Source organism: Euprymna scolopes, chromosome 26 (assembly GCF_053919585.1).
Source record: "Euprymna scolopes isolate OS-2025 chromosome 26, ASM5391958v1, whole genome shotgun sequence".
Classification (NCBI taxonomy): Eukaryota; Metazoa; Mollusca; class Cephalopoda; order Sepiida; family Sepiolidae; genus Euprymna; species Euprymna scolopes.
Window position 1 is genome coordinate 35,140,714 of NC_136507.1, and position 23,529 is coordinate 35,164,242.

Here is a 23,529-nt window from a genome sequence, read left to right on the forward strand (position 1 = left end):
GGTTCTTTTAGAAGATGCTTACTATACAGCGAGACATAATGGAGTATTTAAGTACCTCTACTGGACCATCAGTAAAAAATTAAACATCCAATGTAGCAGCAAATCAAGGGAGCATCAACCTGAAAGAACAGTTGGAAATGACTTATATACCACACATTACGACCATGTAATCCCCACAGCCACCTACCTTGAAAATGATGCAATCTTGGTGTAAGTGAGTGTCTTTAATGATGGAGCTTTAAACAGAGCTGAAAAGGGAGAAACAGACCAAATATTAAGGTGTTATGTATGATATGAAAAGAGACTGGAATCTTAGGCAGATATCAATCATACCAGTAATTATAGGTGCCACATGGCTCATGAAGAATAACCTAAAGTCCTACTTAACTAATATTCCTGGTGAACCAAGTGCAAAAGAGATCCAGACAATTGCACTTAAGGAAACAACGAGGATACTAAAAAGAGCTCTCAGTTAGTTTCAATAAAGAGCAGGGCAATGTTGGCAGCAAGTTTGGCTGCCCCGCACTCAGCGTTACAATATTCAAAGGAAGAAAAATAAAAAGAGAGAAAATACACACACAGGCACACACACACACATATATATGTATATATATATATATGTATATATATATATATGTAACTATATATATGTATATATATGTGTATATATATGTATATATGTATATATATATATATATATATATATATATATATATATGTATATATATATGCCCTCTGAATATTTTGCTATGATGGGAATATAGGCATACATATGATAGACCTCGCCACTAATTCTTATCAGACACAGAGAATAATTCTAATGAAATGCTACGTATGTATGCACATATTTTGCCAATAAGTCTTGTATAAATAAAGGCATTCATACTATCCATATATTCATAAAAAAATTCAATAGAAAATACCGAAGAGAATTTACAACCATCAATTCATGCTATTTTTCACAATATATGATGAAGATTGCGCCTTGGAATTGACACGGATTTCCTTTAATAAATCATCACACACATTGTGTCTTTGTAGATATATGTATGACTTATACAAAGCTAAGTATATATTGAATAGAAAAAGTAAAAAAAAAAATTAACTACAGGGTGGAACGAATAATTTGAACGATATAACTGGCATGATTCCATTTCCGTTTTATAAAAACCGTTTTTTTTGGTAGCAAACTATCTACTAGTTAGCCACTAGTGTACAAATCCTTAGAGCAACAGAAGCCTTCTATCATGTATGAAAGTGGAACAATGTTCCACGAGAGAGATCGGAGATGCGACGCTATAGAACTCATGCTCTCTACCGATCTAAGTTATGCATAAGTGTAGCATTCTCAAAATGCTTCGCCATGCATCGCTTGATTGCCACGAATAACAGAGACGGGCCTAGGATGATGAAAACAGTTTCCGGCGACGGTTATGGTCTTTGCTGATGTGTCAAGTAAGGGTCACTTCATGCCACCTCACATCTTCGAAGTCGGCTTGAAAGTCAACACCAAAGTGCACCTGAATGTGCTGAAGAGTGTAATGGTCCTCTGGTGTAATCGGGTGGTCGCTGGCAACCCTTAGTGTGGCAGCAGAACTCAGCACCGACCCATAAGTCGAAAAAGATCCAGTCGTGGTTTTAGAAAGAGTGCTACAAGTTTATGCCCTTCTCTTACTGCCCCCCCACCTCTTCCCCCGACCTCTACCCGCTGGACTACTTCATTTGGGCATACGTCGAAAATAACCCTTATCCCTGAGTGGTTTCCGGGCCTTGATAAGTGGTGACCACAGTGTAAAAAAAAAAGAAAAAAGAACATCACCAACATGACCTGCTACAACACCAAACCCAGCTTGATCGCCATCATCCGCCGAGCTTTCGCCGGCGCATGTGGAAAAGGCATGCTCCCAGTTCCGAACCGGTATCGTCGCGGTGATTGAGGCTGAATGCGTTTACATTGAATAGATGTAAGCTCTACTACATAATCAAGTTACCTAAATTGATTTTTTTCAATAAAAGTTTTAAAATAAATCTGTAGTGTTGTTTTATTTAGGGCAACAATTTTGTCGCTCCACCTTGTATTGCATTAATATTGCATTAAATCTAAACGCACACTGCTGATTTCGTATGTAGGACCTTTTGGCTGGTATGGTAGACCTTACACTATGTTTGGTAGGGTGTTCCTCAAAGTTCCTGGCAGAGGGCAGGATCAAAGTGTATTATCTGTTCTGATTCTAATTAGTTTGTCCTTAGTCGATGGAGAGGGAAACCATTGTATACAATGCAATTTTATTTTTTCATACTTCCAGTATACCTTCTTGGGGGGCGCTTGGTTTCGTCCACATTAAAAACGACCTTGTGTCACATTTTGTTATTCGTGGAGAAGCAAATGAATACTTAGAGATAAAGATTACTGCCATTCTTCGAACGCGAGAAAACATTAGATACATAATATATCTTATCTATATAACATCTATAACCTCTCTGAGCCAAAGTTTTAAGATATCTATAATTTACTCCATCATATAAAGGACAGTCGTCTGTGTATTTGTGTGTGTTTTTATGTCCGTTAAAAAATTGTCATCCGCATAGAAGTGGCATGAATATGCTTTAGTTAAACAGAACCACCTTTAGGACACATAATATAAACAAATAAGAAAATAATGTCAATTATTCTATATAGAAATATCGTTTCGTTATAAGAGTTTGTCTTTTAAATCGCGCATGCGCTAACGGTCGATTCGTTGTTTAACGTTAAAAAGCTAAACTTGCAACGTTATAACATCTGTGTCCTCATGGTCTGATCGATAACGTATTCACTTAAGAACTTAAGTTATGCAAGTTCGACCCCGTCACGCGACATTTTTTAAATGTTTTTCTCCTATCTTAAAATTTTCAACTTTCTTACGCGCATTAACAACGTGTGTCCATTGTTTTAACAACACGATAACGCCCCACCCCGCTGAGATTTTGGGTAATAGAAAATAAGCCGTTATAAAAAAATATCTATCAAAAGTATTGTTAACAAATAAACAGGCAGGATTACGACTTTCTTATAATAGATAGTAATAAGTATAATCACTATAACTTTTTCTTATGCAAAATTAATTTTTTCTTTTAAATTTACGTTTTTTATCTTTCAATCACAATAAAAATTACAATACTACTAATAAAAATATTGTAACCTGATTTTTCTAACCCTAAACTCTATAAGCCACCATCATTTTTACATGTACCTAGTGGAAAAATAGAGCGAGTGTCTAACAAAATGCAGGAAAAAGAAAACCAAAGTGATAGATAGAAACGCAGTTTTAGATATATTTATAAGCAATTATTTTTTTTTTATATTTAGTATCTGAAGACTTTAACCAACTAATTATCTTTTAAATAGTTCCAGAAAACCTATATTTGTTTTTCAACACAGTTTCGCAATTACTTTGTCACTTATACACTATTGGAACGATATTTTGTAGTCGATAAATGGAGTTTTCAGATAAGAAACAATGGTTTCTACTGGTTTCTTCTGTCAATTCTAATAATTTACAATGCTATGCAATCGAAATTACCTGAATTATAAAAAAAAACACAACTTGAACTTTGTTAGTTGGTGAAAAATTGCGGCCATCTTGTTTTTATAAAATAAATCGAAACGGAAAATTACCTCCTTTTTGAATTCTCCTGTGTCTCACATAAGCAAATCCGATCGTTTTTATTAAAATTCTGTTTGCTATTTTCTTTCTACCTCATCAGTTTTCTTAATTTTTAGATATAATCATCTTTCCATGTGAAATTCAGTATTTCGATTTCCGTTTAATAATTCTGATAGTGTAGAAGCGCTTTTACTTAATTACAATTCAAAATTCAGCTGATTGTATCTTGTTTTATTTATCTGCCGTAATATCTTAAAACTTTAATTTAACAATTATCTTTTAAATAGTTTTAGAAACGTTATATTGATCCTTCAATGCATTTGATTTATATCAATATCGAATTTAGTTATTTTTTTGTTATTTAGCTATAATAATCATTATAACTTTTTGTCTTGTATAAATTGACATTATCTTTTTAGTGTACGCTATTATCTAATAGTACATTACACAGAAAACTAATAATAAAAATATAATCTGCTTTTTCTAACAACATGCTGTATAAGTCACCATCATCTTTGCGCGTACCTGTTTCTTTTTTTAAGGAGCAAGCGTCAAAAACATTCAGTAAAAGAAAGTAAATAGTGAAAGAAAGAAACGAAATGAGTTAATTACAAAAAAACAAAAAAAAAACAAAAAACAAAACAAAAAACGCTTAATTAGAAAAAGTAAAATGGATTGAAAATAAACATTACTCAATTTCAGTACTAATGAACATATTAGCATGGAGAAAGCCTTTGTAAAACTAATGTTGATTTGTTCAGCTTAATTATAATAATACATTATTGAGGTCTGATGTTGATTTTTTCTCCTTTTTATGGTTGCAGCTTCCTCTTGTGTTCTTTCCACTAATTTTAAGAAGTCACAGGCGCTAGAAAGCGGTTGGCGTGCAGCTTGCACTGCGCTTCATCGCGATTTCAAAACAGCTTTGCGGTTTGTTTGTAGTTTTAATTTTGATTTTGTAACGAACTCCTCAGCAGACATGACGGCGCCTAAAATTAATCTATTTTATTGATTAAAATCGCAAGCCTGTTTTATGGAAAAACGGCTTGAAAGACGCGGGGTGAGGGGGGAGAGAGAGAGAGAGAGAGAGAGAGAGTTGAACGGAGGTGTGGTTTAAGGGGATGAGGGCGAATAAAGCGGGAAAGGGAATCCGGCGTTTGGAAAATGGGTAATAAATTTTAGTGGGTGTGGGAATACTTGGCGAAGGCGATATGTTGTATATAAATGTGGGGGGTAGATTAAAACAGTTGAAAATAAAAGAGTGTGAGTTGCAAAAGAAGAAGAAGAACAAGAAGAAGAAAAAGAGAAGAAGACGAAAAAGAAGAAAAAGAGAAGAAAGAAAAGAAGAAGAAAGAGAAGAAGATGAAGAAGAAGAAGAAGAAAGAGAAGAAAAGAAAAAAAAGATGAAGAAGAAAAAGAAGAAAGAGAAGAAGACGAGGAAAGAATAAAAGACGAAAGATAAGAAGAAGAAGAAGAAGATAAGAAGAAGAAGAAGAAAAAGAAGAAGAAAGAGAAGAAGATGAAGAAGAAGAAGAAAGAGAAGAAGAAGATGAAGAAGAAGAAGAAAGAGAAGAAGAAAGAGAAGAAGAAGATGAAGAAGAAGAAAGACAAGAAGAAAGAGAACAGAAGAAGGAGAACAAGAATAAGAAGAAGAAAGAGAAAAGAAAAGAAAAAAAGAGAAGATGAAGAAGAAAAAGAAGAAGGAGAAGAAGAAAGAATAAAAGACGAAAGAGAAGAAGGAGAAGAAGAAGAAAGACAAGAAGAAGAAGAAGAAGAAGAAGAAGAAAAAGAAAGAGTAGATGAAGAAGAAAGAGAAGTAGAAGGTGGAGAAGAAGAAGAAGAAGAAGAAGAAAAAGAAACAGACGAAGGTGAAGAAAGAGAAAAAGGAGACAAATAAGTAAAATGAAGGAGACGATAGAGAAAGCGAAGACATCGACGAAGAATCGGGAGAAGAGAACAACGAAGTAACAGAAGAAGAAGAAGTAGAAGAAAAGTTAGGAGTAAAGAATGTGGTGAAGAAACAAGGAGTACGTGGATGAGTTAGTAGAATAAAAAGAGACGAATAAATAAGATAAAAAAGATGAAGATGAATCCGACAACGAAAAACTGGAAGTAGAGGGGAAGGAAATTGGAGTCGTGGAGTTAAATCGTTTGTAGTTTTTTTTTTTTTTGTTTTTTTGTTTTACGGCATATCAACCCTTTTAGGCTATTTGATTCCGAATCCAGTGATTTTGAGGAACAAATTTTTAATAGAGTATATTTGTTGTTTTTTTTTTTAAAGTCGGTTTCTATTAAACTCATAGTTGGGACCCTAACTCCGGGTCAGAGTGGACCTGGGAGCAATGCCAATTAAATGGTGGCTCCACATTCCCCAAAGCCCGCAAGCTGGGGCCTCACCATCGGATATAGTTTAAGGTCATATCCAGGACCAGATGAAGAAGATGAAGAAGAAGAAGAAGAAGAAGAAGTATGGAAATTAATTAGTACAACGAGAAGAGTAAGAAAAAGAAGAGAAAGAATAAGACTAAAACGAATCTGACAAGGTAAGAAAGAAAGTAGAGGAAGAAGAAGTAGATGAAGAGGAAGAAAAAAGAAAACGGAAAAGAAGAATAAGGATAGGAAGAATAAAATGTAAACAGAAGCAAAAAAAAAGAAGAGGAAGAAAAAGAAAACTAAGTGACGAAGAAGAAAAAGGAAGAAGATAATGAAGTACTATGATGGGAAGAAAAAAGAGAGAAAAAAGAGAGAAAAAAAAGGCAGTTTTGAACACGGATTAGAATATACAAAATAAAATAAGACGAACGAGAACAAATAGAAGACAACAAAGAAAATTCAACCCGAAAGAAAAAAAAAAAACAAAGAAAAGAAACAGATAAGAATAAGAAGTAGAAAAAAAAGAAAAACAATCATATTAGAGAGAATAAGGATAAAGAGAAGACGATTAAACAGAAATTATGGAAAAGATGAATATTTTTTTTTACCAAGGAGTAACTACCCCCTTTTTTTACAAAGAAGGCCACGCGAGGATAATGGTTAATGGGTGTACGCTAGTCAATGGGACAATATCGTAGTTATCGTTAGTAGTGGAAATTTGCTAAATTGGGTTACTTAAGGGGATGGCTCATCAAGAACTTGTTTACATTGGACTTGAAGACGACTATATTGTAGTCAGCTGGCACAGATGTCAACAGGAAAAAAAAACTTTGTTCATGGAATCTGTTTAGGTTCTTGGCACAGATTAAGTGTATAGAAATTTTTGATAGTGGTTTTAGATAGACGAATGCTTTCGTGAAAGTTGGCGAAATTGACCGTAGATTGGAGCTCAGGCGAGCACTTTTTTATTACATCAACCCAAACAAGGCACATTACCATTTTGATGTAGGGGAATACTATCAGGGACATAAGCAACAGGGGTACTATGTGGGGAGTTGGGCAGCAAGATGTCGGTTCACGTTACACTTGAACTTCTGCATGTCAGTACAGTTGGGGAAGCAGGAACCCGAAATGGAATTCCAAAATCTAGCGGTTCTGGGGAAGAAACTACTGGAGTAGAAGGTTCTCTTACATCTAGGGAGCTCAATTGTGAAAGGATGGGATTTTGCTGCTATCGGGTTTGTCGGGTTTGTCGGGAATATTTACGTCGAGAGGGTACAAGTGCTTGCAGTTCGTCGGAGCATTTACCGTTAAAGTACTTGTAGAACAGGCAGAGGGGTGCTACATTTCGTTGATAGGACAGCGGCTGAAGCTAAGATGACAGTTCAGGACTTATCAGGTTGGCGACTCTCTTTTGAACCTTGTCTAGGAGTGAGAGACTAGTAGCAGATGCACCAGCCCAAATATGACAACAATACTCTATACATGGGCGAATGGTGGCCTTATAGCGGTACAGGATACTTTCAGGTGTTAGTACTTTTCTTGCACGGTAGAGAGAACCTACCTTTTTCGCAGCGGTCATGGCAATGCTCTCAATGTAATTCTTCCAATTCATGTTTCCTGAGAATGATAAAGCAGAGAATGGCTCGCAGCAGCTCTTCCGTGGGGAAGAGGTTGCAGAGAAGAGAAAACGGCATTGGCACTAGGCTCCGAACTCTATTTTGAACTCTGTCAAGGAAGAATTATAAAACGAAGAAAAAATTAAGAAAACATGAATATGACAAAGCATGAAGAGATGAAACTGAGAAAAACGAAGATGAAGAAGGAGAAAGAGGAAGAGGAATTAGTATAATGAAAAATTAGAGAGGAAAAATAAGGAAAGAATAAGGAAAGAAGAAATAAGGCCGAAAATACAGAGAAAAGTAAATAAATAGACGAGGAAGACAAATACGGATGAGGCAAAGAGGAAAGTACAAAGAAACCGGGGAAGGAAAGGAAAAGACGGATAACACAAGGAAAAAGTAAAATATTAGAAAAATAAATAGGATGGAAATATTGATAAGAAAAAGAAGGGAAAGAAAACGAAGATAGAGAAGGCAGAAATGAACACAAATAAGATGAAAAAGAGAAAAAAAGGCTGTTAGATAATAGCAGGATTAAAAGTGTTAAATATCTATCGCTCTCTCCCTCTCTCTCTACATTTCTTTCGTTAATGCATACGCCGATTTGCAATAAAAATAAGAGTCACGTAACAATAACAGTTATTTTTATTGCAAATCGGCGTATGCATTAACGAAAGAAAGGAAACAATCAAAATTAATCCTGCTGGTGATGGTATTTTCCACCGCGCTCATATGTGCTCTGTTATATTAGCATTCTCAATGGTTACATATTAAAGTAAAGCATGCACCCCCACCCCGTGAGTGCACAGCGAACGAGGTTTTAAAAAAAAGACTAAGTTCAGCATTTTCCTCCCTCCATTTAGCGCCCAAAGTCCACAGGGGATATCGAATCCTTGTGAAAACAAACAAACGGCGTAGTTTTGGGTAGTAACATATGTAAATTTAAGTTCTTCACCATGAAAAAAAACACAAAAAAGAAATGACTAAGCCAATCATTTGCCACTACCCCTATAGCCCCAAAGGTCCCCAGTGAGCGTCAAATCCTGGTTAAAATGAACAAACGGTGCAGTTTTAAACCTTAACATATGTGAATTTGAGTTCTGCACCATGCAAAAATAGAAATGATAAAGCCATTACTTGCTTCTCCCCTGATTTCGCCCCCAAATTCCCCAAGGCCTTAACATATTTAAATTTAAGTTCAGCACCATGCAAAACTTCTAAATAGACATACACAGAAAATTTTGGACAAATATGGTAAAATAGTCCCAAAAACGGAGTGTTTTTATTAGCCCTAAAAGAGCCCCTGGGGCACACCCAAGAGTTATTGTGAAGTATAAACAAACACAATTATATCGAAATCAGTTAGTTACAACTTTTTAGTTTGATAAAAATCCAAGGCATTGATTTTTTTTAATAAGCACATAAGTATCAATATTAACCATTTTAACCAGAAAGGCACCTCTAGGGGATCAATCGGAGTTTTCCCAGAAAATCCTTTCTGCTACTTTTTTTTTTTTACTCATATAACGTTTAATGTTTGTGCACAATTTAAAAAAAAAAATTCCAGGTCATAGTCATTGAGAAAAGTGCGGACAGAGGAACGGACAAGGGTGAATTTACAGGTCCACTCTCCTTTTGTCGGGGGACCAATAATATTTATCTCTACCAATATAAAAAAAAACACATCATTGCATCTAAGCCAACGACTTATCTACTTGAATAATACAATATAAAAACATGTGCTACTACGAATTAATTTTAATAGTTATACATCAGAATATACTGGGCAAACCTATGATGAAATCAACTATGTGGTCTTTCTGCAGGTATATCTTGTCTTTATATCAATATGTGTATACGTATTAGGTCAGAAAATATAACTCACGATAACTCAGGTTTATTACGCAAGGGTTTGAGGAAAACGACAAGAGAATGATTATGCAATGAATATCAAAAGAAACAAAGTGTGGCTGCAACCGGTAAAGATTCTCTGTTATTCAGTATGTTTTTACTAAGGAACGATCAAATTCAATGTTTTGTTAAGGAAGCCCAAATGCATAAGAAATGATTAAAAATAATAGAAAAATATAAACGAAAATTAATGTTAAATCATTGTCATATCGTATGAAACTTAATATTCTATTGTTGCCATTGGTTTTCGCGGTATCTTTTTTAGAATTACACCGAATACTTATTGGAAGAACTACGATAAGTTCGCCAATATCCTTAGTGGGTACGACATACTCACGTTGACACACCGGTTCCGTTGGATCAATGAAGTTAAGCAACGCGATATCTGGTCAGTATTATCATTTGGGACATCCAGGTGCTGTATGTGCTCTCCGCTTATCTCGGCATTGTTTTCCATCGTCCTGGACTTCTCCTTACCTCTGGACTCAAACAGTGTCGATTCAGGAGAGGTGTGGTTGGCGACTGCGCAACCGTTGCCTCACAATTACACGCACAGCTTCCTTGCAGGAGTACTCTTTTTCTTTCGAGATTGAACGGAACCAGAAATCCTAAGTGAAATAATGTTTTGTGGAATGGAGTAGATTCGAACTTGAAACACACAGAACGTAATCCGTGTCGTTAACCTCCATCACTTCTTAATGTTGAAATAATATTTACCGATTACCCCCGTTCCAAAATAAAACATCAATTTTTTTTTCTAAGAAAAAAAAAAAAAAAAACGCAAAGAGACATTAAAATATTCTCATATTTTCCCGCGACATCACCACGTAAAAAAAGTTTGCAGCGATTGCCGATAACAGAGGCACCAATCTCACGAAATACTAACCTCGACCTGCTTTTTCCAGAGTAACAAATCAGAATCAAGAAAATAGAAATAAAAAGAAAACATCCAGGAGATGCAGGAAAAACAAAACAAAACAAAAAAAAACAACAAAAAACAAAAACAAAAACAAAACAACAAAAAAATAAAATTAGACTAATTCCCCAACCACAAAAGCGAGGTGAACGTGTTACTGAGACACTTTGGTGAATAAAAAAAGAAAATGATTAACGATCTGCGGATTTGAAACATTTATGTTTTTTTTTTTTTTTTTTTTTCTTTTTTTTTTTCTTTTTTTTTTTTTCTTTTTTTTTTCTTTTTTTTTTTCTTTTTTTCTTTTTCTTTTTTTTTTTCTTTTTTTTTCTTTTTTTTTCTTTTTTTTTTTTCTTTTTTTTTTTGAGATTTAAATTTTTTTTTACATGTCTCATGTTTTTCACACTATTACGCGGCGGACAAAATTTTGCAGAAATGTTCGCACGAAACAGAAAGAAAACAAAAATGAATTAACATTATCATTTCTTTATAATGCTTCTTGTGGACTAGCACGTATGAAGAACTCTTTCGCTTAATGTAACGTTTTGAAAGTAGATACATTGTATTTTAGAGGTACCTGCTTTTATTTATAAATGTTATTAGTACGTATGCTTTTTTTTTGTTTACAAAGGAGTCACCACTTATCAAGGCCCAGAGGCTACTCGAGGATAAGGGTTATTAAGTGTACAGTGGTCAATGGAAAATTGACGTAGTAATCGTTAGTAGTGGAAATTCGGAAAATTGGATTACTTAAGGGGAACGGCTCAGCAAGAACTTGTTTGCGTTGTATGTACATTACAAACTAGAAAGATAAATGTATATTTACTTTAGAATCTATCAAAGTAATACACATTTAAATGCACTAGATAAAGTTATAAGAAAGAATACGATTGAGGAAAATAAATGTTTGAGTTAATTTCGATTTTTTTTTAATTCTACAAGTATTTTAGTGGTGAATGCTCTGATGAACTGCAATCACTTGTGCCCCCACGACGCGAGCACCCTCGACAAACCCGACAGGCTACTAGATCCCACCCCCACACTGTAGAGGTCCCTAGATGTAAAAGATCTTTTTACTCCAATAGTTTCTTCCCCAGAACCGCAAGACTCTGGAATTCCATTCCAGGTCCCTGCTTCCCCAACAGTACTGACGTGCAGAAGTTCAAGTGTAACGTGAACCGACACCTTGCTGCCCAAATCCCTACATAGTACCCCAGTAGTTGTTGCCCCTGATAGTAGCCCCCTACACCAAAGTGGCAATTTGCCTTGTTTGGGGTGAAAATGTAATAAAAAAATAAAAAAATTCATAAAAAAATTCAGAAAGATTGACTATTATTCATCCTTATGTCTTCGACATGAGCCGGGATTGTTCGTATTATTTAGATTCGTCAGGCTACTGTTCTCATCTCGAGTCTCATTTTCACAGCGTTTCAATATTGAATTTCACACAGTATGGGAACCGTTAAGACTAATAAATAATACTAGATAATATATACAATATTAAGTAGATACACGCACATACCTATACCCCCCATATATATATGTATATATATATATATGTGTGTGTGTGTGTGTGTGTGTGTGTGTGTGTGTGTATGTGTGTGTGTACATAAAATGAAAACACATACACAAACATATATATGTGTCGGTCGGGACTAACGCTATTCGGGTTAAACTGCATTCCTCTACAGGAGGACGTTTCCTGGGAGTATGAAATTCACAAGCGGTCCCTAGTCGCATGCATTGCTTAACTTCGGTGATCTAACGGGAACCGGGTGTGTCAATGTGATTATGCTTTACTTTAATCTATCTATCTATCTATCTATCTATCTATCTATCTATCTATCTATAAAAGTGAACGTGTCTTTGTGTCTGTGTGTCTGTGTACATTTCCCTACGCAATAACTCTGTCAATTTTAAGTCGAGAGATTCGAAATATGATATACAGGGTACTGAGATTTGAAAAAATCTTTGTAATCCGTTTTCGGCCAGAAATTTGGCTGTTAAGGGGTCAATGTTCGATGATTTGACCTTTGAGAATTCTACAAAACTCCTCCGCCAATTTGGGGTATAAACAATTGAAATTTTAGATATAGGTTACTAGGACATGGATATTACTTAATAACTTGATTCCAAAACAATAAATTTTAAGGGGTCATAATAGGGGTATAACTTAAAAAAAAATATTTGACCTCTGCGGTCTCTACCAAATTACTCAGCCAATGTTTGGTCTAAACATTTAAAATATTATATAACGTGTATTCAGACATAGGACAGGGTTTTTAATCGTTTTTTGATGAAAATTTGGCTTCCAAGGGGCCAAAGTTCACAAGATTTTACCTTTGTGGTCTCTAGCAAACTATTTAGGCAATTTTGGGTCTAAACGTTGGAAAATTTACATAAAGGGTATTCAGACATGCAGCAAGCTGTTAAAATCAGTTTTGGGGCGAAAATTTGGCTGGAAAGAGTTCAAAGTTTTCAGAGTTGACGATAAGAAGTTTTGTTTATCTGGTAATCTTCTGAAGCGCGCCTTACCGGGGAGTGCCGATGGAGCTGCTCATGCATTTTGGGTAGTCAGTCTACACGTCACCTGGTGGTTTTTCACATACACACCTGACCATATATCTATCCCTCACCCTCGTAAGTAGGTACATCAGATAAAGTACGTTATCCTCTTTAATAAATAAATAAATAAATATTATTATTATTATTATTATTATTATTATTATTATTATTATTATTATTAATAATAACAATAATTATATTTATTTTTATAATAGAGAATGCATAGTAATAATAATTGTAATAATTTTCTTCCCCATCCCCTCCCATTCCCTAATTACCGCCCCACCCCACTAAAAAAAAAAGAATGATGCAAAATAGCCGAGAATCGTCGTAGAGGATGGAATAATCAAAGAGAGAGCGCTGACCATACCTCCGGTGGACAAATGCCAAAAGAACTGGAACCTTGGGGAAGCTTATTACCATCCAAATACCAATGGAGTTCAATGGCCGCTACTAACGAGAAATCAAGGTTAAGCAGCTGTTGTGATAATACACATTCATTTGCAAATGCTATCGAAAGTGGTGGAGAGTACTGGATATCTGGGGAGACTTGTTGTCACTCAGCTTCCAGGGAATACCGTAGGTTGTTCTTAAGGAGAGATCCTTTATGACCTGTGTAAAAGCTCCTTGCGAGCCAATAATAATAATAATAATAATGATAATAATAATAATAATAACAATAATAATAATAATAATAATAATAATAATAATAATAGTAGTAGTAGTAGTAGTAGTAGTTGTTGTTGTTGTTGTTATCGGCGGCGGCGGCGGCTCGTAAGGAGAATTTACATTACATTTTTGAAATTCACCAGCTGTGACAACCAAGCTTTAATAGGGTGTAGTATAATTCCTGCTGCAGCTGTTCATTTGAACCTCACATCATAAGAAATAGTCAGGCATCGCATATGATGTGCATCAAGAACATAATGAATTTTCAGGTGTCTACGCCAATTTTAAATGCCTTTACAAAAAAGTCTGGAAACTTATTGAATGCCCATCGTACAAACATTAAACGACCTTCTAAAAACTCTCAGAGAATCTAACTGAAAGATAGAGGAACATCACGTTGATTTAAAAAAAAATGAAACCAGGTAATTGTAAGAAACTATTTCCCGTAAAACAATGTAGTATCTGCATTAACTAGCAGATACTAGTGAAGAGGTGAAGGAAAATGGAAAGACCGAGGAGAGAAAGCAATAACCAGACTTCCACTAGATGTGTGCGAATAGGACTGAGACCTTAAGGAGGCTTATTGTCACCCAAATTCTAGTGAAGGCTAATTGTAACCAGCTGCTGCTGCGATAACGCAAATGCATTTCCAAACGTTATAGAAAGAGAGAGAAAGAGAGAGAGAGAGGGAGGGAGAGAGAGAGAAAGAGAGAGTACTGTACATCTGGTGAGAGTTGTTATCATTCAAACTCCAGGGAAGACCACATGTGGTTGTCAGTGAGTAGTCTACGTGTTCCACGAAGTGTATGATGTCCTGGTCGCGGTATCACATGTGTAACCCTATATTTTTGTCACGTCACGACGATAGGGATGGATTTTGGTCCCTCATATAAGGTTAGCAAACTTTATATGTTAGCCCCAAGTGTATTGTACTAGTTCGATCTGAATCAGTTGTCATCTATTTCTTACGGCATTATCACGTTGACACACCGGTTCCCACTGGATCACCGAAGTTAAGCAACATTGAACCTGGTCAGTACTAAATGGGTGACCATTTGGGACTACCAGGTGCTGTATGTGTTCTCTGCTTATCTCTGCATTGTTTCCAGTCGTCCTGCTCTTCTCCTTGCAACTGGACTCAAGCAGTGTCGATTCAGGAGAGGTGTGGTTAGAGATGGTGCAACTCTTGCTTCATAATTACACGCACAGCTACTCCTACACGGGGTATCCTTTGTCTTTCAAGACTGAACGGAGGTATCGAATATCAAATATCGATCTATTTTGTGGAGGGTATTATGTCTTTCTTTCGCCTTCAACAAACAAGGAAATATTACTTGACTTTCTTTTAATCGTTCTAATATATATATATATATATATATATATATATATATATATATATATATATATATATATATATATAAGGGAAAGTGTCTGTGTGTATGTCTGTGTGTCTGTGTACATTTTCCTACGCAATAAATCTGTCAATTTTAAGCCTATAGATCCGAAATTTGACATACAGGGTACTGAGATTTGGGGAAATCGATGTGGTTTGTTTTCGGCCAGACATTTGGCTGCTAAGGGGTCAAAGTTCAACGATTTGACCTTTGAGAACGCTACCAAACTCCTCCGACAATTTTGGGTCTACGCACTTGAAATTTTAGATATACGTTCCTTGGACATGGATCTAACTTAAGAACGTTATTTAAGCCCTAAACAATAAATTTTAAGGGGTCATAAGAGGGGTCAAAGTTAAAAAATTGACCGACTTTCTTTTTTTTTTGTTGCTCAGCATACACATCCAAACACCCGGGCAACGCCGGCCACCCATGCTAGTAATAAAAGAAAAACAGAATTTGCTGTGATAAAACTTAATCGAACGACAATGCAACGCATTGACCGGATAAAAAAATAAGGTGTAACAAACGGATGACCACATGCGATGTCCCGGTCGGTCACAAGAGTTTATTGTATCCTGAATCACGGATACTAAATAAAACCTCAAAGGTAAGTCAGAAGTCTTTGATCACGATACCAAATATGATGAGTCAGAGGTTACAACTCCAAGAGTGACAGTCTCTCAAATATATATACCCGCGATCGAGTACGCGTTGCAACTGCAATGAATCTTTCTTTTTTTGAATTGGTAGTCTCCACTTATCAAGGCCAGGAAGCCACTCGGGGATAAGGGTTATTGCGTGTACAGTAATCAATGGGATAATATCGTAGTAACTGTTAGTAATGAAGATTTGATAAAGTGTCTTACTTAACGGGGCGGTTTATCAAAAAATTGTTTATGTTGGAATTGAAGACATTCAAGTTGTAGTCAGGTGGGAAACAGGCCGACGGAAGAGAGTTCTACTGGCGTGCACTTCTTAGAAAGAAGATTTGTTCATGGAATCTACTTTTTGATGTAGGCACAGATAAAGAGTGGGGGAAATTATTGGCAGTGGTTTCAGTTAGACGGGTGTTTTTCGTGAAAGATTGGCGAGGGGTGACCAAAGATTGTAGCTCAAACGAGCACTTGCCATGGAAATAATTATAAATCAAAGACAGGCTCGCAACATCTCTTCTGTGGGAGATCACGGACACTTAGTTTGAACAATTCTAGTTGATGATCGTCTCTACGGACAAAAATAATCGCCTGTCCCGCCTGTCCCGCCTGTAACGCTCGTACACATTGTATTGTTACAGCGCCTTTGCTGTCTAGAAGATCGCTCATCCAGATTGCTGGTTACTGTTGAGGAAACTTCGCCAAACAAACATTTCAAAAGATAGAAAAAGTCAAGAAGTCGGTCTGTTCCAAAATATACGAGGTGCCTCTATACGTTTTTCAGACTTTTTCATTGATAGTACACACATGGAACTCTAGCCCCCTTCGAAGTAATCTCCTCTGGCTGCAATGCACTTGCACCATTCCAACAACCTCTGTAAGGACCCGTGGAAGTCATCTTCTGTGAGCGTGTCTATAGCCCTCATCACAGCCACTTTCATCTCCTAAATTATATCATTACGACAACCTCTAAGGTTTTCCTTGAGCTTACGGAATTACCAAAAGTCACAAAGAAACTAGGGAGGCTGAGAAACTGACTTGATGCTCCTCTCCTGACTAGGCTTACTTCTCAATCTCTCTTCTGCTGAATTTCTACTGGTTGACCCCTTTACTGCCAAAAATCACTCGTGCAGCCCTTTTCATATATAGGAAGATGGCTGGGGCTGTAAGATGCAAACCTCGTCGGTAACCACTCAAGGCTAGCCATGCATTTCTCCGGAAGAAGCGATGGTCAATGCCAATTACACATTTTTAACCTTTGCCCTGAGTCGCAGCGACCAGCTTCGATTCGCACTGGTGCCGACGATATCAGGATAACCATAGATCAACCCAACCTGGATGACATATTGTCATGAATATACTTTCCCATACATAATCACTATTCGCACTTAATTGGGCGCTTATATTTCTCATATATTCCATGGTGAAGCAACCGATCATAATGTATTTAAACTATTTAAAAAAATATGGAGAACAAATAAAGTGTGTTCGTATAAGATAAGTGATTTGTGTTTAATGCATGGCCGAATAGAGTTCATAGTACAGCAATCTTACCTCCTGTTGCTGCGACCGTCTACTCCTTTAATTGGTTTGTCGTCGGCCCATTTTTAGCTGATCTGTCGTCTGATAGTAAGGTAAACCAGATAATTTACTATGTGAAGAACTTGGCTAAACATCTCTAGTCGGCTGTGTCCTTAAAGTTTCTTCTGTCTCTTACTTTTTTGAAAGGAGAAATTCGGGAATTAAATATGTTCTGCTTCATATGTAATAAAATCGCAAAATCGCTAGAGTCTTCCTCACCTAATTAATAGTAGTTTAAAATTTAGATGAAGAAAATTTAGACAACACCAATAATAGTAGGAATACTGGAAACGATACGAAGAAACTTCGAAAAAGAATGGGAAAATTGGAATCAGGAGAACCAGAAAAATACAACGAATTACAGTAATTAAAACGATTGAAATAAACAAGCCGGCCATATAGACGTAAAACACAAAGGAAGCCGACAAGGAAGCAAGAAAATTGAATTTATAAATATAAGATAAATGGGGGGTTGGAACCAACGGGTAGAATACCGAAGAGTTTAAAAGAATCAAGGAGGATGGAAAGACTGAGGAAAGAAACTAACTAGACTTTCGCTGGATGCGTGCAAAAGAGACTGAGACATTGGGGAGGCTTATTCCTACCCAAGTTCCAGTGACAACCAATGGTGGCTGCAACGAGAAATCAATGGTACGCGGCTGTTACGATAGCGTAAATAAATTTGAAAATGGTTAAAGAGGTGGTAAGTAAAAGAAATCTGAGGAAACACGTTGTGACTCAGACTCCAGGGAACATCACAAATTGTTCTCCAAGATAAATATTGCTGATTGCCTACTTGGAGTCGCTACTCCTAGTGAGTAAATAATCATGAATGTATTCGCCATGTTCGGTGTGGTAGAAAAGCACCCCCCCATGCTCTATTAAAACGCGGGTTTCCTGCTTTTTTAATGTTATACACGTACGATACATGATTTCAGATCTCGCACTATTGTTTAGATGTAACGAGAAGAACGAAAATGTTATATAACGGTTTTTATCGATCCAACGTAAACACAGTTCTGATTTGAAGTTATATTATTATTTCGTTCATGTTATAATTTATTTTTATTTAAACCCGGGAATCCGCCGATGACTTCCGCGACTAGTGAATAATTCATCGTCGTATAAAAACACACACAAAAACTATTTTCTGTCATATCAATCTTGATATGCTTGCGGTTTATGGCTTCAAATATTAAGAGTAAAACATCTATTATTCACGAATGTGTCATCGTTTGATGGTTTTGCTTTGCGGATTTTCTGCTAGTGGTAATTTAGCAGATTTAAACTTTTCTGCTGAAAGTTCACGCATCCACATATCGACACTTTTTCATGAAAGTACAAGTTAGCGTAATGGTTAGGAGCCTTGACTGCCATACAGACAGTCGGGTTTCAATCCTGGCTTGAGGTGGTTGCCTTTCTAGCCGCACTGATGAGCTGTGAAACAGCGAAACAGTACCGTATGTGGATGCCTATAATGCTCCTCACCTTGAGTTGAGCATATTGAGAAGTGATACACGAATTACCATTAGCGTATAAGCGACGCTCTTTGTGCAAACAAATCGAGCGGAGGTATTTCGGACGATGTGAAAACATCGTTAAATTCACTACTCGTTCAGCGTAATGGTTAGGAGCCTTGACTGCCATACAGACAGTCGGGTTTCAATCCTGGCTTGAGGTGGTTGCCTGTCTAGCCGCACTGATAAGCTGTGAAACAGTGAAACAGTACTGTATGTGGATGACTATATATATATATATATATATATATATATATATATATATATATACTGAAACTTTGAAATTAAATTCAGTAAATTAAAAAAAAAAATACAAGTTTATTAGTCGACAATGGATTTCAAAATTTTAAGTTTTTTTAAACAGTGGATTCTCAATAAATATCTGATGTGTTTAATAGCAAAATCTAAGAAAAAAACTTTATTTTGCGTACAATGATGAGATTCGCCACTTATTGAAAATTTATTAAGTAAGAAAAACTTTAATTTAAAAAAAAAATTTTCGAATTATAAATTTATCCTTTATTTTGTAAAATTTACTAAATTTAATTCCAAACTTTCAGTTACAAAATATTTTGATTGCAGAAGTTGATCTCTGGTCTAAAGTACCGTAGGTTTGCAACAACAGATGCAATATACAAATTTATTATGTCTAGAGTATTAGTCACTATCTTATGTACCTTTAGAACGCCATTTTAGACACATTTAATCGTTATAATAAAATCCTACATTTTATCCTAGGAGCAACACCATCGCAATCGCATCATCTTTAGAGGGAGTAATTCTTATTTTTCCTACTAAATGTGAAATTCTCATGACTCCCCAGTCATCAACGGGCGAAATCTGCACGTTCGACAGATATGAGTTTTACCCTTTGTAACTTGTTCATAAACACATAGACATGCCACCAGCTTTCCCTTTTCCGACTAATAAATAATAACATCTCCTCAGCCATATTCTGTCTATTCTGATTGATTAAGACCTGACATTCTTTTATTCTGTATTGAATGTATTTCGTACATAAATGAACACTTAAAAAATTCTCCAAAATGGCGACGCTCTCTATAGGCGACTAAACCAATAGCAAAGATCAATAGGTATAAGTATTTGTATCGGAATATCGTGGAAAACTATCAATAATAGATAATTTAGAAAATCCAATGAAAGAAGGAAGAGGTGATTTTGAACAGATGAACATCTTACACAGCCGAACATCCTAAGTGCATCGAAGAAGTTTTATTAACACATAAGCAGAAAGGCTCGACATAAAATCAACGGTACATTTTTAATATGACAGAGACACATCCAAAAATTAATGTGTCGGTTTAAGGCACGATTGAGCCATGATACTTTACTTTTTCATTTAAAACTTAAAGCTATGATCATCACACAACCAGTAAAGCCATATATATAAAATCAACAGTAGTTTTCTTGTTATTCAAATGGGTATCTTCTAAAATGAATGTTTCTATTGGGTGTACAATTGAAGTATGAAACTTGACTTTTGCATTCTAAAATTAATTCAAACTATTATGTAAAAAATATATTATAAAATCAACAGTAAGTTCTCTACAGTGCAATGCCGAGTACAGTGTAGTGTGAAAAAGTTATTGAGAGAGACATGTGCTTCTTTCCGGTTCACCGCGATGGGTCCCAAAGAAAAGCTGGCAATCAATTGATTTTGTTTAAAAATTGGCGGTTTAAGCGATTTCGATGAAAATAAAAAATATGAAAATGTGGAACATTTTGGATCATCATTCAATACCGGGTAACGTTTTGTCACCCTGCTAGTATATATATATATATATATATATATATATATCTATATATATATATATATATATATATATATCGTTAATTCATTACCCATACAGTATCAGCCGTATAGCGCAACGGCATGAAACCTTGACTTTCATTTGGCCGGTCGGGTTTCGATCCTGGCTTGAGGAACTTGCCTGTCTAGCCACACTCATGAGCTGTGAAACAGCGAAACAGTACTGTATGTGGATGACTATATATATATATATATATGTATTCTAGTGGGGCGTCTGGCTTTGCCCGGGCGTAAAATACGCTTAAATATGATATTTTATTTTACCCAGATTTGGTATATATTATTATAAATTCGTGATTTCAAAAGTTAAAAAAAAATGTATTTCGATGCCATCAACTAAAATCGAATCTGAAACTGTAGAATTCAAAGCTGCTGACGTTACCACTGTACAAACGTCACACACACATACGCCAAAGAAAAATGAAATATGAAAAATAAACTAAGATGAATGTTTAACTTGTTTAACGATTTTTTCAATTTAAACTATTTTTGACCCCTTACAAGCAATTCTAACCGGCTTAAGACCTAGAAAAAAATGGCCCCAATAAAATCAATCATTTAAGGCCCGTAATTCCGCTCTGAAATCTGAGGTTTTGGGGGAGACAGAGGTTGAAACAATGGAGTCAGACAGACAGACAGACATATAGCCGTTTATATATTAGACTAGCCTGTGTGTCCGGCGTTGCCCGAGTCTTTAGAGGTGTGTGTTGAGCAGGAAAAAAGTTGTAATAGGAAGGCAGGTTCGAACCCGTACAGCGAAGGAGTAAAATAACGTGAAAAAACACGCAAAAAAAAAACGTGACGTCTTTGGCGTTGAATCCATTGTCAAACCGGAAGTGTCGAACGTCAAAATGAAAGAGGGAATGACTTTCGCAAATATCGGTGAAAAAAGCGACTCCTCCTTGTAGAAAAGTGTCGAGTTGAGAGTGAAGGAATTAATGTTTTTGGAAAATTTTTCGATGTTTGTCGTCCGAAGGGTCGAGCTTCTAACGATATCGATCTCGTGAAAATCCGTCGCCCCTGTCGAAAGTTTTAGGCATACATATATACATACATACATACATACATACATACAGACAGGTGAGATTTATATTATAGATATCGCGATAAAGATTTAGTACATTTAGCAATAAAATTATGTTGCTCCTTCCATGGACATACTGAATTTTTTGGCCTTGGATTCCACTATGCTAAACTAATCTTTAATAATTACAAGAAATTCTTTGCTTCTCTAACTATTACAAAAAAAGCGTTTCAATCACGGTCTGCGATGACTAATAATAATACGCTGTGAGCTTTTCATATACATTCACTGAAGGGTTTAAAATCTTTGTCATTTCACCATTAATGGTTATTTTTTTTTCTCTCTTCCAGATATTTTACAGATAATAATTTTTGAAATTAAATATCAATACGTGTAGCATTGGACAACGTACGCAAGTTATAAAATTGTTTTAACTAAATCAGGGGTCAATTGTTTCGACTCAAAGAGATTATCGACGGCATTTTCACGTAAGAGCGAGAGCCAAAGTCAAGATTAGTTCCAGCCTTTTCTTGTGGGGATATCTCAAAGAAAGAGTTTATGTTAACAAACCCCAAACCCTGCAAGAATTGAAGGAAAACATCAGGAACTAAATAAGGGAGTTAAATCGCAATCCAGAGATTCTGCAATCTTTCATGAATAATGTTTTGAAAAATGTGTTGGAAAAAAACACAAATATGCGAAGCTTAAAATGGGCAACATTATAAATAAAGATTCTTTGAATTTTGAATGGTTTTTCTTAAAAAGATCGCAATGTCTTGGTTAGATGGTGTTAAAATTATGAAAAGATATCCTCAAAAATAAAGGATCTATTTAAGGTCTAAACCCTTCAGTTCCTTTCTGAACAGACTGTACAACATGCATGTGAATAAATTCAGTGAAGACATTGCCAAGTCTACTGCAATAATGTAGGCTCCCTCTAGCGTGGTAGAAAATTAGTCGCACGTGACAATGTCTTATAAATTGACAAAGCCATAATTCGCTAATGCATGGGACATTATTGCCACATCTGAGTCAGTCAATCTACCACTTGTCACTCGAGATGGGACAGACACCAAAAATAATCTCCGTTCTAAATATCCCGCACTATCAATAAAGCTTCAACCTCTGTTCCATCGCCATAACTTTGTATTCGTGAACTTATTTCATTAGTACTTTAAGAAATGTGTTTTGACCAAATTGTAACAATTATACGCCGTCTGCGTTAATACATCCGAAGAACACGACAAACAGCAAAATCCCACCCCTCCACTGTTGCGATCGTTTGATGCAGGCAAGCCTTCTATTTTTATAGTTTCTTGCATCAACCACTAACTTTTGAAATTCACTTGCTGTCTCCTGCTTCTCTGAATGTATTAATTTACATAAATTTAAGTTTAATGTGAACAGACAATATGTCTGAGTTGGGGTTAATAAGGGCAAACATATATTTTTCAAGGACCACGAAACGTCCAAAGTTGATACGAAGTTTAATATGACATTTCATATCCACAGTTATGTAAAAAAAATGTTTATTTGCGCCAATGATCTGAGTCAATTTATGTTCCGGATTTTTTTTTTTTTTCAGATTTGCCTTTTTACATATCTTCTTCCGTTTCCAAAGTAAACAGCAATTTAGTCGTATTTATGCTGCTCAAAAGAAGCAAGCGGTGGCTTTTGTGAAATACATTTAACGCTATCTTTCAACCCATTTCATCGCAATGGATGCGCATATCCATTGAGGAAACGCGCCACAAACATATTAGAATTCATCTTTGAACAATTACTTACTTCATAATGTGTTTAGATATGAAAATGCACAGAAAAAA

The 23,529-nt window shown here is 35.8% G+C and overlaps 1 pseudogene; it reads left to right on the forward strand.

The window, feature by feature from the left end:
- The first annotated feature begins 14,663 nt into the window (after positions 1-14,663).
- Positions 14,664-14,780, forward strand: LOC145248403 (5S ribosomal RNA; annotated as a pseudogene).
- Positions 14,781-23,529: the final 8,749 nt, after the last annotated feature.